This window comes from Panthera pardus, unplaced genomic scaffold (assembly GCF_024362965.1).
Source record: "Panthera pardus isolate Hobbes unplaced genomic scaffold, ASM2436296v1 HiC_scaffold_10, whole genome shotgun sequence".
Lineage (NCBI taxonomy): Eukaryota > Metazoa > Chordata > Mammalia > Carnivora > Felidae > Panthera > Panthera pardus.
In genome coordinates this window covers 5,101,536-5,114,410 of record NW_026526655.1, presented here as the reverse complement: position 1 = coordinate 5,114,410, position 12,875 = coordinate 5,101,536, and the positions used below count along the sequence as shown (strand labels likewise).

The window sequence follows — 12,875 nt, the reverse complement described above, 5'->3', positions numbered from 1 at the left end:
AACACACAATTTAAAAAACCACTTTGCAGTTTAACAAAAGCTTGGGAAAGATGCCCTTTTTGTTGCGTCTTTGAAGCCAGGGGGGACGTATTGTGTAATTTTTAAATGCCTTTAACTTCCCTAGAGATGCTTATAAAATGAGCAAATGTGGATCTTCAGTTTTTTTTTTTTTTTTTTTTTAAACTTCGAATGAATTAGAAAGTCAGAGTCACAGATTCTCCAGGGATTGGGCAGGGCCCACATTTTATGAATTTGCAGGGAAGAAGGGAAACATTTGCTTTCATTTTTGGCACGCTGGGGCGGCCTTACCAGGGGATTGTGACTTTAAGGATTCATTATAATGTGGGGGGGAAAAAAAATGTTTTAAAACCTAGAACAGATATGTGCAAATTAGTGAGCGACGGTAATAAAAGTAACGATTTTTAAAAACGAGGTTCACGCGTCCAGAGAAGCAGATTTTGTGCCGTGTGTCTGAAGCGCAGAAAGTTGGTCTTTGTACAATGTTGAAACGCTGGAGTTTCAGAGGAAGGTAAATGGTGGTTGAAATAATTAAGCCCAAATCGGCGGCAGGCCGCTGCTGCCGCCTTGTGAAGAACGTTGGCTCGTGAGTGATCACCTCTGATCTGTGATGTGGCTAAAGGTTTGGGTAGAAACAGATTTTACCTGTAAGACATGTGCTCCTTTAAAAGATCCTCTGAAATCAGCTTCCTTTTATTGTGGAAGTGAATACAGTGGCTCCTTTCGGCAAGTGCATGAACTGACTTTTGAACCCAAGTCCTAAGACAGTGAATCTGGAAGCCTGGGTCTCTGGTGGGGGTGTGGGCTGGGGGGGGGAGGGAGTCCAGGTCCGTGGGTTAAGTAACACTTCACGGAGCATCCACCAAGTGTGACTTGTCTAATTTTGAGAAAACCAGCATTCAGGAGGCTCACGTCTTTATTTGACTGCACGTGTGTGTTTGGAAGGGTTGTACAAATTTTTTTTTTTTTTAATGTGTATTTCCTTTTGAGAGAGGGGGAGGGAGAGACAGAACACGAGTGGGGGGAGGGGCAGAGAGAGAGCGAGACACAGAATCTGAAGCAGGCTCCGGGCTCCGAGCTGTCAGCACAGAGCCCGACGTGGGATCCAGACCTACGAACCGTGAGCTCGTGACCTGAGCCGACGTCCGATGCTTAACCTACGGAGCCACCCACGTGCCCCGAAGTGTTGTGTAAATTCAGTCTTCCGGATGCACAAAATTTTTGCTCCTTTTTTTTTTTTTTTTTTTCCTGTTAACTGCAGTTTTCATTTGTAAACTCCTGTCCCTTAGTGTCACTTCTGATTGTGTTCTGGTTGGAACCCAGAGCTCCAAATTCATGGGATACTCGTGATTTCTGTGTGGTCGTTACTGAACCACGGGGGCTGAACATTTCCAGTAGGTTTTTGTGGGTGATTTGGGAGAGCAGTGGCTTTTGTGGGCCCCACCCCTGCTCTGCCGAGCCATACATCATTTTGGGGCACCTGGCCGGTTCTTGGCAATTTACGCCCCAATCTATCCAGTTTAATTGGCTTCCTGCAGCACGTTTTCTTTTCTAACTGAATTTCCTGTAGACCCATTTTACATCGATGCAGAAATTTTGGGGCACGGTTCAGGCACAAGTTAACAAGGTTCAGGGTAAGGATTTACAGACTACAGGGGCTTTAATTATTTTTTCCTTGTTTCCATGAATAAGATCGATTATTAAGCTCGTATTTAGGCAATGTTCCCTAAGTTGGAAGACTTAATTTTAATCGTGCCTATTATTAATAAGCTCTGGATAGTAGTATTTAAATTTTATCAAGCTGTGGTTAAATGGCTTGTGTAATCTCACTTAATATTCACCAAAAACAAAAACATAACCTGGGGGGAGGGGTGTGGTGAATATATTAGAACAATGAATGGCTCCCAAGGACACCACATCCTAATCCCGTGAGTATGTGACCTCAATCCTGTAAAAAGGATTTTGTAGATGTAGCTAAATTAAGGCTGTTTGGAGGGGAGGTTAGCCTGCGGGATCCGGTGGGCCCACTGTCATCACAGGGGTCTTTGTAAGAGGGAGGCCTGAGGGTCAGGGTCCCCGGAGGAGATGTGGGCGGAGTCAGGAGCCAGGGAATAGGGGCTCCTTCTCTAGGAGCTGGAGAAGATGAGGAAGTGGATTCTCCCCCAGAACCTCCGGAAGGAACACAGTCCCGTGGACACCTTGATATTAGCCACATCTGATTTTAGGTGTGAGATACGAAGGCTCTGCGTTCTAAGCGATTCGTAGGTGGTAATTTCTTTACAGCAGCAGCAGGAAACTGACGGGGTGCAGGGACTTACCACCAGGCACCTTGCTCACTGTCACCTTGGCCCGTGTCCCTTGTCAGCGTTCAGATGCGGGCGATTCCTTCTGCTCTGCCTCACCCTGTGCCGCTTTGTCCGGGACGCGTGCCCTCGGTGCCGGTCTCGGTGCCCTCCGGGCCCTTCTGATGCGGGCTGGCCGCCTGTGACGTCTCCAGCAGAACAGTGTTGTCCCCCCCGTGGGGGGCGCTGCCTTCTTGGGGCCTCTGCAGCGCCCGCCCTTGGCTCCTGGAGCCCTCCTCCATCACACCCGCCGCCCTGCCCTGCCTGTGCCCAGATTCCTCACCTCCTTAGGCACCAGCTCTCTCGCCCTGGCCCTGGGCAGCATCACTGCCCGGTGGGTCGCTGCTGGTCTTCTGGCCACTGCTCCTGCCCTCCCTGACGCTTGGCTTCGCGCAGCAGCCAGGGGAGCCCTCGAAGCCCAAGTCAGGGCGTGACCCCCTCCGACCAGAACCTCCCCCTGGCTTTCCAGGCCCGATACAGCCCTCTGGCTCCCCTGGCGCTCGCCTCCTGTCCCCTCCAGGCGCCACAGTACCTCTTCTGCCCATCAGTGTCTTGGTCTCTGCCTTCCTCTTCCCGGACGGCCTTCCCCCAGTGTCCTTGGGGCGCAGCCCCCACTGTTTTCAGCCTTCACTCAGGTGTCACTGGAGAAACCTCCTGGGCGACCACCCCCACCAAAGCCCCGCTCCCTTCCCCTGCCTCACGCTTCACCATGCAACACAGCCCCAGGCACACGGTGCTCCTTTCTTTCCCTGCTGTGGATGGAGTATGAGATCAGGAGGGCTGGTCAGTGCCCAGTGTGTCCCCACCACTAAGGCGGGGGTCCAGCCCCTAGTAGGTGCCGTATCCGTGGTTGTCCCCAGCACGAAGGGGGGGGTCCCCCCAGCAGGTGCCGTATCTGTTTGTTCCCAGCATGGAGGTGGGGGTCCAGCCCCTAGCAGGTGCCGTATCCGTGTTTGCTAGGGATGCAGGTGAGTGAATCTTGCACAGCTCCGTTTTCCTCTCAGTTGTGGGCGGATCTTGAGCCACAGCACCTGTACTTTCGTTGGTGACGGGGGTTGGCACCCCCTCCTCACTGCTGGGAAGGTGATGAAGTCTGGGGGTCGTTGTGACTTCTGGAGCCAGGGGGCCCCGTTTGGATCTTGGCTCTGCTCCCAGATGGGCTGGGTGACTCTCAGTCTCCTCATCTGCTAGTAACACTGGCAGGTTATAGTCCCACCTTCTCAGAGCAGGTGCGCCGGTTAAGTGACATGGGCGCGTAGAGCAGTGGGTGCAAACCACCACTGTGGTCTTTCTTGCCATCCTTACCTTGGGCACCCCAAGTTCTTGCGTCTGCATCAAGGGATGCCATCCAGCTCCTTAGGGATCCGTCATGTCTCTGGTGTGGTTCCCCTGGAAATGGGGAAAGATCCCCTACCCTTTGTGCTTTGGAGGCTTCTCTGACTTAATGTCAGTGACCCCACTGGTCGCTCCGATAGGAGGATGAGTCATTCCCCGTGTCCGTGCTTATTTCCTGTGTTAGAAATTGGACGGCCTGCTCTTGGCACGGGTTTATATCCCGAGTATTTGAAGACAGAGGAACTGTAGCTGTTACTTTTGACGTGTTCCCGGTGCAGTAGGAGGGAGCACGATTATGCCCCTGGGGGCAGCTGTTGATGTCCGGGCTCCATGTGGGACAGGGTGCTGCTCAGGTGGCCATCCACGCCTAGGAATGGTGGCCTGCTTTCTGGACGTTTCCTGTTGCCTCTTATGGACTCGGCCCCTTTTCTTGCAGCAGAAACGCAAATATGCATTCTATCTAGTGTTTGGCCTGCTGCTGTCCGTCGTTAAATCCTGTTTACTGGTTCAGAAGGCCTCGACCTTCCCTTGATGTGTGGCGAATAGGTTACACGCAGACAGCTGTCCAATGGGATGACACATTCTTGGTTGCTTTGGTTTGGTTTTTTTGGCTGCCCCAAAATAAGTTTTAGTAAAATAGTTCAGGTTAACAGCTGATGGTTCTCTTCGAGTTCTTCCCAGCTTTGAGAAAAGAACTTTCCAGAATGGTCCGTGCCTGCTGGCCACCCTAGCTCTCCTGCTGGCTTTATAGAGTGTTGGTTGTGGTTTAGCCTGTCAGCAGGTTCCGGAACGAGCTAATGAACTCTCTCTTACACTGTCCGGCCAGTCAGTGGCCGGTGGTATCTTCTTCCTCCAGAGTCGCCTTAGCTTCGCGAGACAGGCGCTGCCCTGTCATCTGTGTGCCCACACGTGCCCGGGGTGGCGAACGGAGACTAGACCTTGTCCCTGGACTCATTCTGCAGAGCCAGGTAAGCATGATCTAGACCTTGTCCCTGGACTCGCTCCGCAGAGCCAGGGAAGCATGATCTAAAGATAGGTGTTGGAGAGGACAGTGTTGGCCTTGCTGTGCTTTTTCTGTAACTGAATTCTGGTAGGTCTAGTTGCTCCTGTTCACGGACTCCCCAAAGTCAACCCCTCGGTCAGTGTCCGTTTTGAAACCCAGACCTCTAACCCTGGGAGCCCGGCCGGGACAGAAGCAGGTGGTTCTGTGGCCACTCACACCGGTCTTAGGAGTCAGTTGGACCCTAATGTTTATTGAGCACTTAGGGGCCAGTCTGTTCTTACCACTTAGTCACGTACCCCACCCCCGTCGTACGGCAAGATTTCGGGAAATGCGTGTCTCTCGCACATCATGCACACCGGGCAGTCGTTGTAGGAAGTAAATCGCGATGCTTGTGGTCTCCCCTGCCGGTCAGCACTGCTTCAGGGGGTAGGGGACGTGGGAAGGTGCGGGTCTTGGTGGGCTGGGACCCACGCTCCCGGCCTTCCCTGCCCGCACCCTGGAGGGAAGCGAGGGGGAGTAGGGAGGCAACATTAAGGCCCTCAGTTATTTGAGCGTATTCTAGGGTTGTGCTCATTTTCCGTTGATTGCCCTCGTTCAGAGGCCGCCGTGGCTGATATTTTTACCTACCTGGGCCTTTCTTTTCCTTTGGGACTTCTGACAGAGCTGCAGAAACAGTGCATCCAAACGGAGGGACCGCTCAGGGGACGGATGCACGCTTGGTGGGCTGTGCACAGACAGATCTGCGGGTGGCAGCCTGTGGAGCAAGATGTGCTTTGCCTCATGCCAACTGGTGTCCACACTAGCAAAACATGTTTTGGGGACAGAAAATGAGCTAATTTGGAAATGGTGGGTTATTAGACTCCATTGGTTCTGCACGTGGCAGCTTTGAAAGTCCCTGCTGCAAGTTTCCAGGGTGTGGTGAGCCGTCCTGGGCCGAGACCTGTGTCTTAGCCCCTTCCTCAGTGCCCTTTCTGTCCCCATCCCTGTGCCGCTGGCCTCCACACTGGTGCCCATGGGCCCCCTGCAGGTATGTGGGCCTTCCAGCAAGGCTGGTCACGAATGGAAGGCTAGGCTGCCGTGTTGTAGGCCTCTGAACTTACACTTCTGGAAGCCTCCCAATGACACATTTGGGGTGGATTTCTTGACTTTTGGCTTTTTAAACCCCCCCCCCCCCAACTTGAGACATTTTCTCTGAATGAATGACACATCTCTGCTTTCTGCCACCCTAGGTCATTCCTTCCTATGCCAGATTTTTTTCTTTTTTTGAGTATCGTAGTGTTTTTTAATATCCGTGAGACGCTTAGTATTTGTAATATGGCAAAAGGTCGTATTTAATAAGGTATAGCCCCCAAGAGGAAAATTTTGTTTCCGTTTCGAAGATGATTCCAAAGCAGGCTGCCTCATGGATAAGTTAGATCACACCGAGTGTGTCCATAAGCAGGGCCTTGGGGGAAATCTCTCACCACTAATTACTAACAGAAGAACCCCGAAATAGGGCCGGCCCACTCCGGAGAGCGTGGCCAAGCATTAGCTCTGCAGCCTGCGTCCCGAGTGACATTTTGCTGAGAGGAAACTTTAACTGAGCGAGCTTTATATCCTAACTTTTGAAAGCGTTGAATGATTCCAGTACTCAAGTCCAGAGAGGAGACCAGGATGGGTGTTACCATGCAGCTCCCTGATTTAAAAGTTTGCCTCGTTTGCTTTCTCTGTAGAGGGTATGTGCGTGTTTATGCTTTGTTTTTTTTTTTCCTTAGGTTATTTATTTTGAGAGAGGAAGAGAGAGAGCACGAGCAGGGGAGGGGCAGAGAGAGAGGGAAGGGGAGAGAGAGAATCCCAAGCAGATGCTGCACGTTCAGCCCAGAGCCCAGTGCGGGGCTCGAACTCACGAACTGTGAGATCATGACCTGCGCCGAGATCAAGAGTCGGTTCCTCAACTGACTGAGCCACCAGGCGCCCCTGTGTTTATGTTTCTGAAAGAAAGAGCCGTGGACCCACTGGGGGGCCCATCCCTGCTCCCCTTCGCCATTGAAGACGGCCGTGCCTTTACCACCATCTGTGCCTCTCTGAACCGTGATGTGTGTGTCCTCACACGGTGTCTGGCATTCTGTGTGTACCAGGGGCAAGAACCTGCATGCTGAAGATACCCTTGTGCAGTTTGAATGGAAAACGGTGTGTTTTTCATTTTACCTGCTGTAGAATATTCCATTTAGAATTTTACTTATTTCAGAGTTCAATGTATCTCTTTAAAGACTCACGAAATTTTATTTTCCGTGTTTATTTTTTTTATTTTTTATTTTTTTTAATTTTTTTTTAAACGTTTATTTATTTTTGAGACAGAGAGAGAGCATGAACGGGGGTGGGTCAGAGAGAGGGAGACACAGAATCCGAAACAAGCTCCAGGCTCCGAGCTGTCAGCACAGAACCCGACGCAGGGCTTGAACTCACGGACCGTGAGATCATGCCCTGAGCCGAAGTCGGCCGCTCAACCGACTGAGCCACCCAGGCGCCCCTATTTTCCGTGTTTAAAAACAGTTTCCTGCCGCGTATGCGCCTGCCTGCGTTAGACTTGTGCTAAGTGCTCGCGTACGTGTGCGGAGGGGTTCGAGGGGGACCCGCGTCCTGCCCAGGGATGAGTTTGTAGCCTCTCAGACCGTTGTGGGTGTGTTTGATGGGAGGGCCCTCAGGATGGCTCCAGCCTCTGGGTAAGGGACTTGGGGTGCCGCTGTCTTCCTCCTCCCTAACCTTGAGGTCTCCGAATGTAGCAGGAAAGCGCACAGACCTGGGCTGCTTCCGGACGCCATCCAGACAGCCCAGTCGCGGGCTCTGGGATCGAAGCCTTCCTAGCAGCAGGGAGCGGAGGTGCTTGTGTGGCCATCTGAGTGCCCTGGGCGGTTGACAGCCTGGCGGGGGCAGCTGGAGGCAACCTGCAGGGGTCCCGGGCAGCTGGGGTCAGGGCTGGCTCTGCCTGGCTGGGAGAGAGGGGCATTCCTCCCTGTGGGGGGGAATCGTAGGCCTGATTGTCCAAAAGAGAGCGAAACTGTGCTGTGAAAAGGCACTGTGAGCAACCCAACAAGATAGCAGTTTTCACGTTTACGAGTCACCAGGTTTTTAATTCGTTAAAAACATGACCTCGGAAGGGAATTACAGGATGACGGCGTAAATACGGGCGCGTGAGCGTTCGGACCGTCTTCGTGCCCCTTTCCAAGTGCGCCGTTGGCTGTGACGCTTCGTGCCAGGAGTGAGATGTGGGATCTGAAAGGTGATTTAGGACACTGTCACTGTTGGTAGGAGTGTGCACTGGCCGACCCGTCTGGAGGGGCACGTGACAACCTGTTTCAGAAATGTTCACACGTTTGATGTAGAAACTCCACATGGAGAAAGGCATAAAGCGAGGTCGAAGGTCAGCAGCGAGGGTGTCAGAAGAATGCACGGGGGTTAGTTGCTGCATTTTATGAGTGAAAACCTGGGAAAACGTAGATATTATCCCGGTTTCTGTCTTCGCTGAGCGGTGGGTGGAAATCAGCGAATACAGGGTGTGTGCGCTCCCCGGGACGTTTGTTTGGTGGCTTAATGGGGAGACCCCAGGTGGGGCCTCCAGTGTCCCGGCTGGCACTTGGTGAGTGTGTGGCACGTGGGTTAATGCCATTATTTTTAAAAAGCGCATTCTGTGTAGAGATCGCGAAGGACGTCCACCAGCCTGTGACTGGAGGTCACGGTAGGTTTTATGGATCATTTTTTCCCCTTCCACTTTTCTTTTTTGAGAGAGAGAAGGCATAAGTGAATGAGGGGCAGAGGGAGAGAGAGAGAGAGGGGACCCCACGAGTGGCAGAGAGGGAGAGAAGTGGGGCTCACCCAAAGTGGGGCTCAAGCTCACCCAGTGTGGGACTCGAACTCACAAACCGTGACATCATGACCTGAGCCGAAGTCCGATGCTTAACAACCGAGCAAGCCCTCGTGGCCCTTAACGTTTTTCTTAAGTATATATTGCTTTCCTCAGTGACCTTGTATTACATATATAAATGAAGTTATTTACTTAGTACTTAGCGTGCACAAGCAGGGGAGGGGCAGAGAGAGGGAGAGAGAGATAATCCCGACCCGGCCCCCCACTGTCAGCGCAGACCCCGACTCGGGGCTCAAACCCGTGAGCCGTGAGATCATGAGATCATGACCTGAGCTGAAACCAGCAGTCGGACGCTTGACCGACTGAGCCACCTGGGCACCCCACGATTGAGGCTACTTAAAAAGGAGTAACGAGAGGCGCCTGGTGGGCTTGGTCCGGGAGGCCTGGGACTCTCGATCTCGGGGTCGCGAGAGCTCAAGCTCCCCCTGCGGCAGAGTTTACTTAAGAAGGAGTTACTTGAATGGCACTCACAGCGTCTTCTCAAGGGGGCAAAGCGCAGAGAGGCAACAGGTGCTGGCTCAGAGGGCAACAAGCACTGTCTGGACGGGACCTGGCTTCTCGGGCCGTGACGTCCTGTCCCACGCAACCTCTGAGCTGCTGTTGTAGCGGGAAGTACGTCAACACGTGGGCGCAGCCGCGTCTCAGTAAAGCCTTATTGACAGAAACACACGGTGGGTGGGATTTGGCCCCGGGGCCCTAGTTTTTGACCTGTGTCCTGACAGATTTAGTATTCGAAATCCAGCAAGACCTGTAGGCGTGTTGATTTGTTTTCAGTGTTCTCATAAAGCAAAACTTCAAACTGCGCACGCTGAAAAGAGGCCACGTGTGTTGTTATTTACATCGACGCTGTAGAAGCCCCTTTTTAGGAAGAGTATCCCGTCTCTCCTGTAAGGGGACCGGTCTTCCCTTGATGTGTGGACAGCGGCCACTGGCCTGTTTGGGGTTCGTGGGTCGGGTGTGCTGATCTCGGTAGCCTCGGGGGCTCTCCGTCACGGGACCAAGCCCGGTTCTGCCTGTACACATTTTGGGGCACCCTCTGATGATTCCAGGACGGTCACAGTAGAATGCTCTGTCTTTGAGCTGTTCGCCACGCGTGTTGTGAGGGGACTCCATAATGGGGTTCGCATTTGTTGCTGAGGGTGGATCCCCCGCACCCTGATTACTCTCAGTGGTTTGAATGTTATTTTTGAGTCCTGGCCAACAGGAGAGAGGGATGAAGTCAGAATAGAAAGATATGTCCCGGAACCTCCTCGAGCGGAGGAGGAAGAGGGTCACTGGTAGTGAACTTGGGAAGAGAACGGCACACTGGACAAGAAGGGGGTGAGCCAGGTGGGCATACCTCTCGCGGCCAAGCCCCTACTCACCTGCGGGTGAGTCTCCTCCGGTACCTGGGGGGCTGTATCTGGTGGGAGGAGAGGGGAGCACAGGAGCCTTGTAGTGAGTCGCCCCCCCCCCCCCCCCCCCCGACCGTGCTGGGTGAGTTCTTTGGGGCAGAGGGAAGAAAGCACACAGGGAGGAGCCCCCTCCCGGGGGCTGGGCTGGGCCCGGAAAGGAGGAGCTCTGTGCCTGGACTCCTGGATGGACCTGGCAGAAGGGAAGGGCCCAGTGGCCTCCGAGGGCCGAGGGCCAGACGTCTGAGGGAAGAGGAAAGGAAGCACCGGGGGATGGGCTCTCGGGGGAGGCGCAGCGGGACCGGACTTGGGGAGCTGGGGGAACACAGGCTGCCGTGGCCGAGGCCAGACCCTCTAGACCAGGAGGAGGAGAATGGGGCAGACGTGCAGGAGGGGCGTCTCCAGCGTGGGGCCAGGGGTCCAGCATGGTGACCGCTGTTAATAAGAACGTGAGTGGACTTCATGGACAGCAGCAAGAGACCATCACTTGGAGGCTCGATTGTACTGACACTTTATTAATCACCGCGTTGTCTTCTGAAGCAGATATTCCCCGTTTCGTCGTGTTACATGGAGCAATTCATTGCACTTTCTTTGTCCCGTTAGGGTAGTGATATGTTAATATGGAACTCTAAATAGGGACCTGTAGAAAGGTTTTGTGGCGATTAAAACACATATTGAAAGAAAAGTTGGTGCAATTTCTCCTGGCAATTTTTTCTGTATATTATTATCATTATTATTAAAAAAATTTTTTTTCATGTTTAGTTATTTTTGAAGGAGAGAGAGACAGAGTGTGAGAAGGGAGGAGAGAGAGAGGGAGACACAGAATGTGAAGCAGGCTCCGGGCTCCGAGCTGTCAGCACAGAGCCCGATGGGGGGCTCGAACCCACGAACTGCGAGATCATGACCTGAGCCGAAGTCGGACGCTCAATTGAGCCACCCAGGCACCCCTATCATTATTATTATTGCTTTAAATTTTTATTTTCATTTTTGAGAGAGAGAGCGAGCGAGCACGAGCAGGGGAGGGGCAGAGAGCGAGGGGCACAGAGGATCCGAAGCTGGCTCTGCGCTGACATCAGCGAGCCCGACGCGGGGCTCGAACTCACGAGCCGCGGGATCGTGACCTGAGCCCAAGTCGGACGCTCAGCCGACTGAGCCACCCGGGTGCCCCTGCACATTGTGTTTTTTTGAAGATGTTTGAGAGCGGGTTTGGGGCCTGCCGGCACAGGTACTTTCCCTGTCATGTGGGGTCCCGCACATCCAAGCTCTCCGCACCCTGGATTTGGTGAGGAGCCGGTGGGACGCATCGCGCTTCAGTTTCCACGTGAAGTCCCCGCCGCGGTGCCTCCGGGCTCAGCCCCGGCTTGGGTCGGTGCGCATCTGTCTTCCATCCCAAGGCGACCACCTTCCCCTGCCGCCTCCATGGCAACGCCCTGCCCCGCCGCCTCCGTCTCGTCCCTCCCCCTAATTATGTGACAGCGAGGCCCCCGCTCGGTGCCCGGGCCTGCATAATGCATGAATCCCCGCGACGGCCCGCGCAGCCTGAGCAAAACAAAGAGCCCGCCTCGGAGAGATGGGCAGATTGCGGAAACATATTGTGAACACATTCGCTGCTAGCTGAGGATCGTGTCATAAAACGCGTCTCTGGCCTGTCAAAAAATATTTTGACAGGGCCTCCCGTCTAGCTCCTTCGTATGCAAATGTGCAGGCAGTGCCTGGATACCGGGGCCACGCTCCGGGCGCAATCCACAGAGGGGGCGACCCACGTCGTCAGGGTTCACGCTCCTGCAGATAAACACGCCCAGACCCTCTGCGTGTTTTCCTTCTGATGTGTAAGCAGCCAGCTTGATGATGCTAATGCTGTCGGATCCTGGGGCCGCAAGGGGGTTCCCTGAAGATTTGAAGGGTTGCTTCAGGGGAGTTTAACTGGGCAACGCAAGCCTGGAGCCTGGCATGAGCGGCGGGGAGGGTGGACCGGGCAGGCTGCGGGAAACAGCCAGATGGAAGCTGGCTGGGGGGCTGCCCCACCAGGGCGCTGTCGGTCGAGAGGGGGCCTGTGCCCCAGGACCGAGCCACGGGGTCCTGGTTGTTCCTGCCGTGGCTGGCTGGCGCCGCCTGCCAAAGGCCCGTGGGCTCAGGGGGCATCCTTCCTCGGGGTCGAGTCTCCCCCATGCTGCTTCCTCCAGGCAGTGATCCCGGGTTTACGATAATCCAGTGCCAGCCTCCCTGAGCTGGCTTCTGTAGGAGCCTGGCCAAGGGACTTAACCCCTCTGCCATGGTGTCCTCAGCTGGACAAGGGGGGCATCCATGAAACATGGTTGTGGAGAAAATTCAGCGAGCGAGGCCTGGAAAAATGCTTGGACACACATGTGGTGCATGGAGACGCTGACAAAGTACAGGTTGTTGTTAGAACCAGCCCTGAGCTGGGTCTAGAATAGATCTTCTCCTGCTGTTACCTGTGGCCGCTCCCTGGAGACTCCAGTGGAGGTACTACCTGGCAGCTTCTGGTAAATCTCAGTACAAGAGAAAGGGTGGGGCCCTTTGCCCCGTCCTTCCCCTTATTGGACCCAGGCAGTGACAGTCACATCCGAATTGGGACGGGTCTGGGGTTTTGGAGCCACCTGCCCACCTGGAGACTTCACTGATGGGAGAGAAAAATATTTGCCTCTTGTGAAGCCGCTGTTGTTTTGGGGTTTTCAGTCATGTGTGGCTAAATCCAGTTAATCTGCAAGCCGAGAATGTGTTCTCCGCAGGACCCGAGAGGTGAGCTGCCCCTGCAGGTGAATTAACAAACCGGCTCTCGGTCGGATCTTACCTCTGGAGCAGCGTTCCCAGGGGCGTGCCCAGCGGCTGGCCAGGCTAGGGGGGATTGTCAGGGCAGAGCCTGG

The 12,875-nt window shown here is 54.1% G+C and overlaps 1 protein-coding gene across 9 annotated transcripts in view; it reads left to right on the top strand.

Annotated features, from left to right (window-relative positions):
• The window catches only part of AGAP1 (ArfGAP with GTPase domain, ankyrin repeat and PH domain 1), a 546,313-nt gene that overhangs the window by 105,285 nt on the left and 428,153 nt on the right, over window positions 1–12,875 (top strand). Inside the window, exon 1 of one of the 9 annotated variants that reach the window (XM_053903436.1) lies at window positions 4,465–4,663. The exons of the other annotated variants lie outside the window; for them this stretch is intronic. The gene's annotated coding sequence lies outside the window, so the exon portion shown is untranslated. Of the gene's footprint in view, window positions 1–4,464; window positions 4,664–12,875 lie in introns of those variants that run through there. 9 annotated transcript variants of the gene reach the window in all.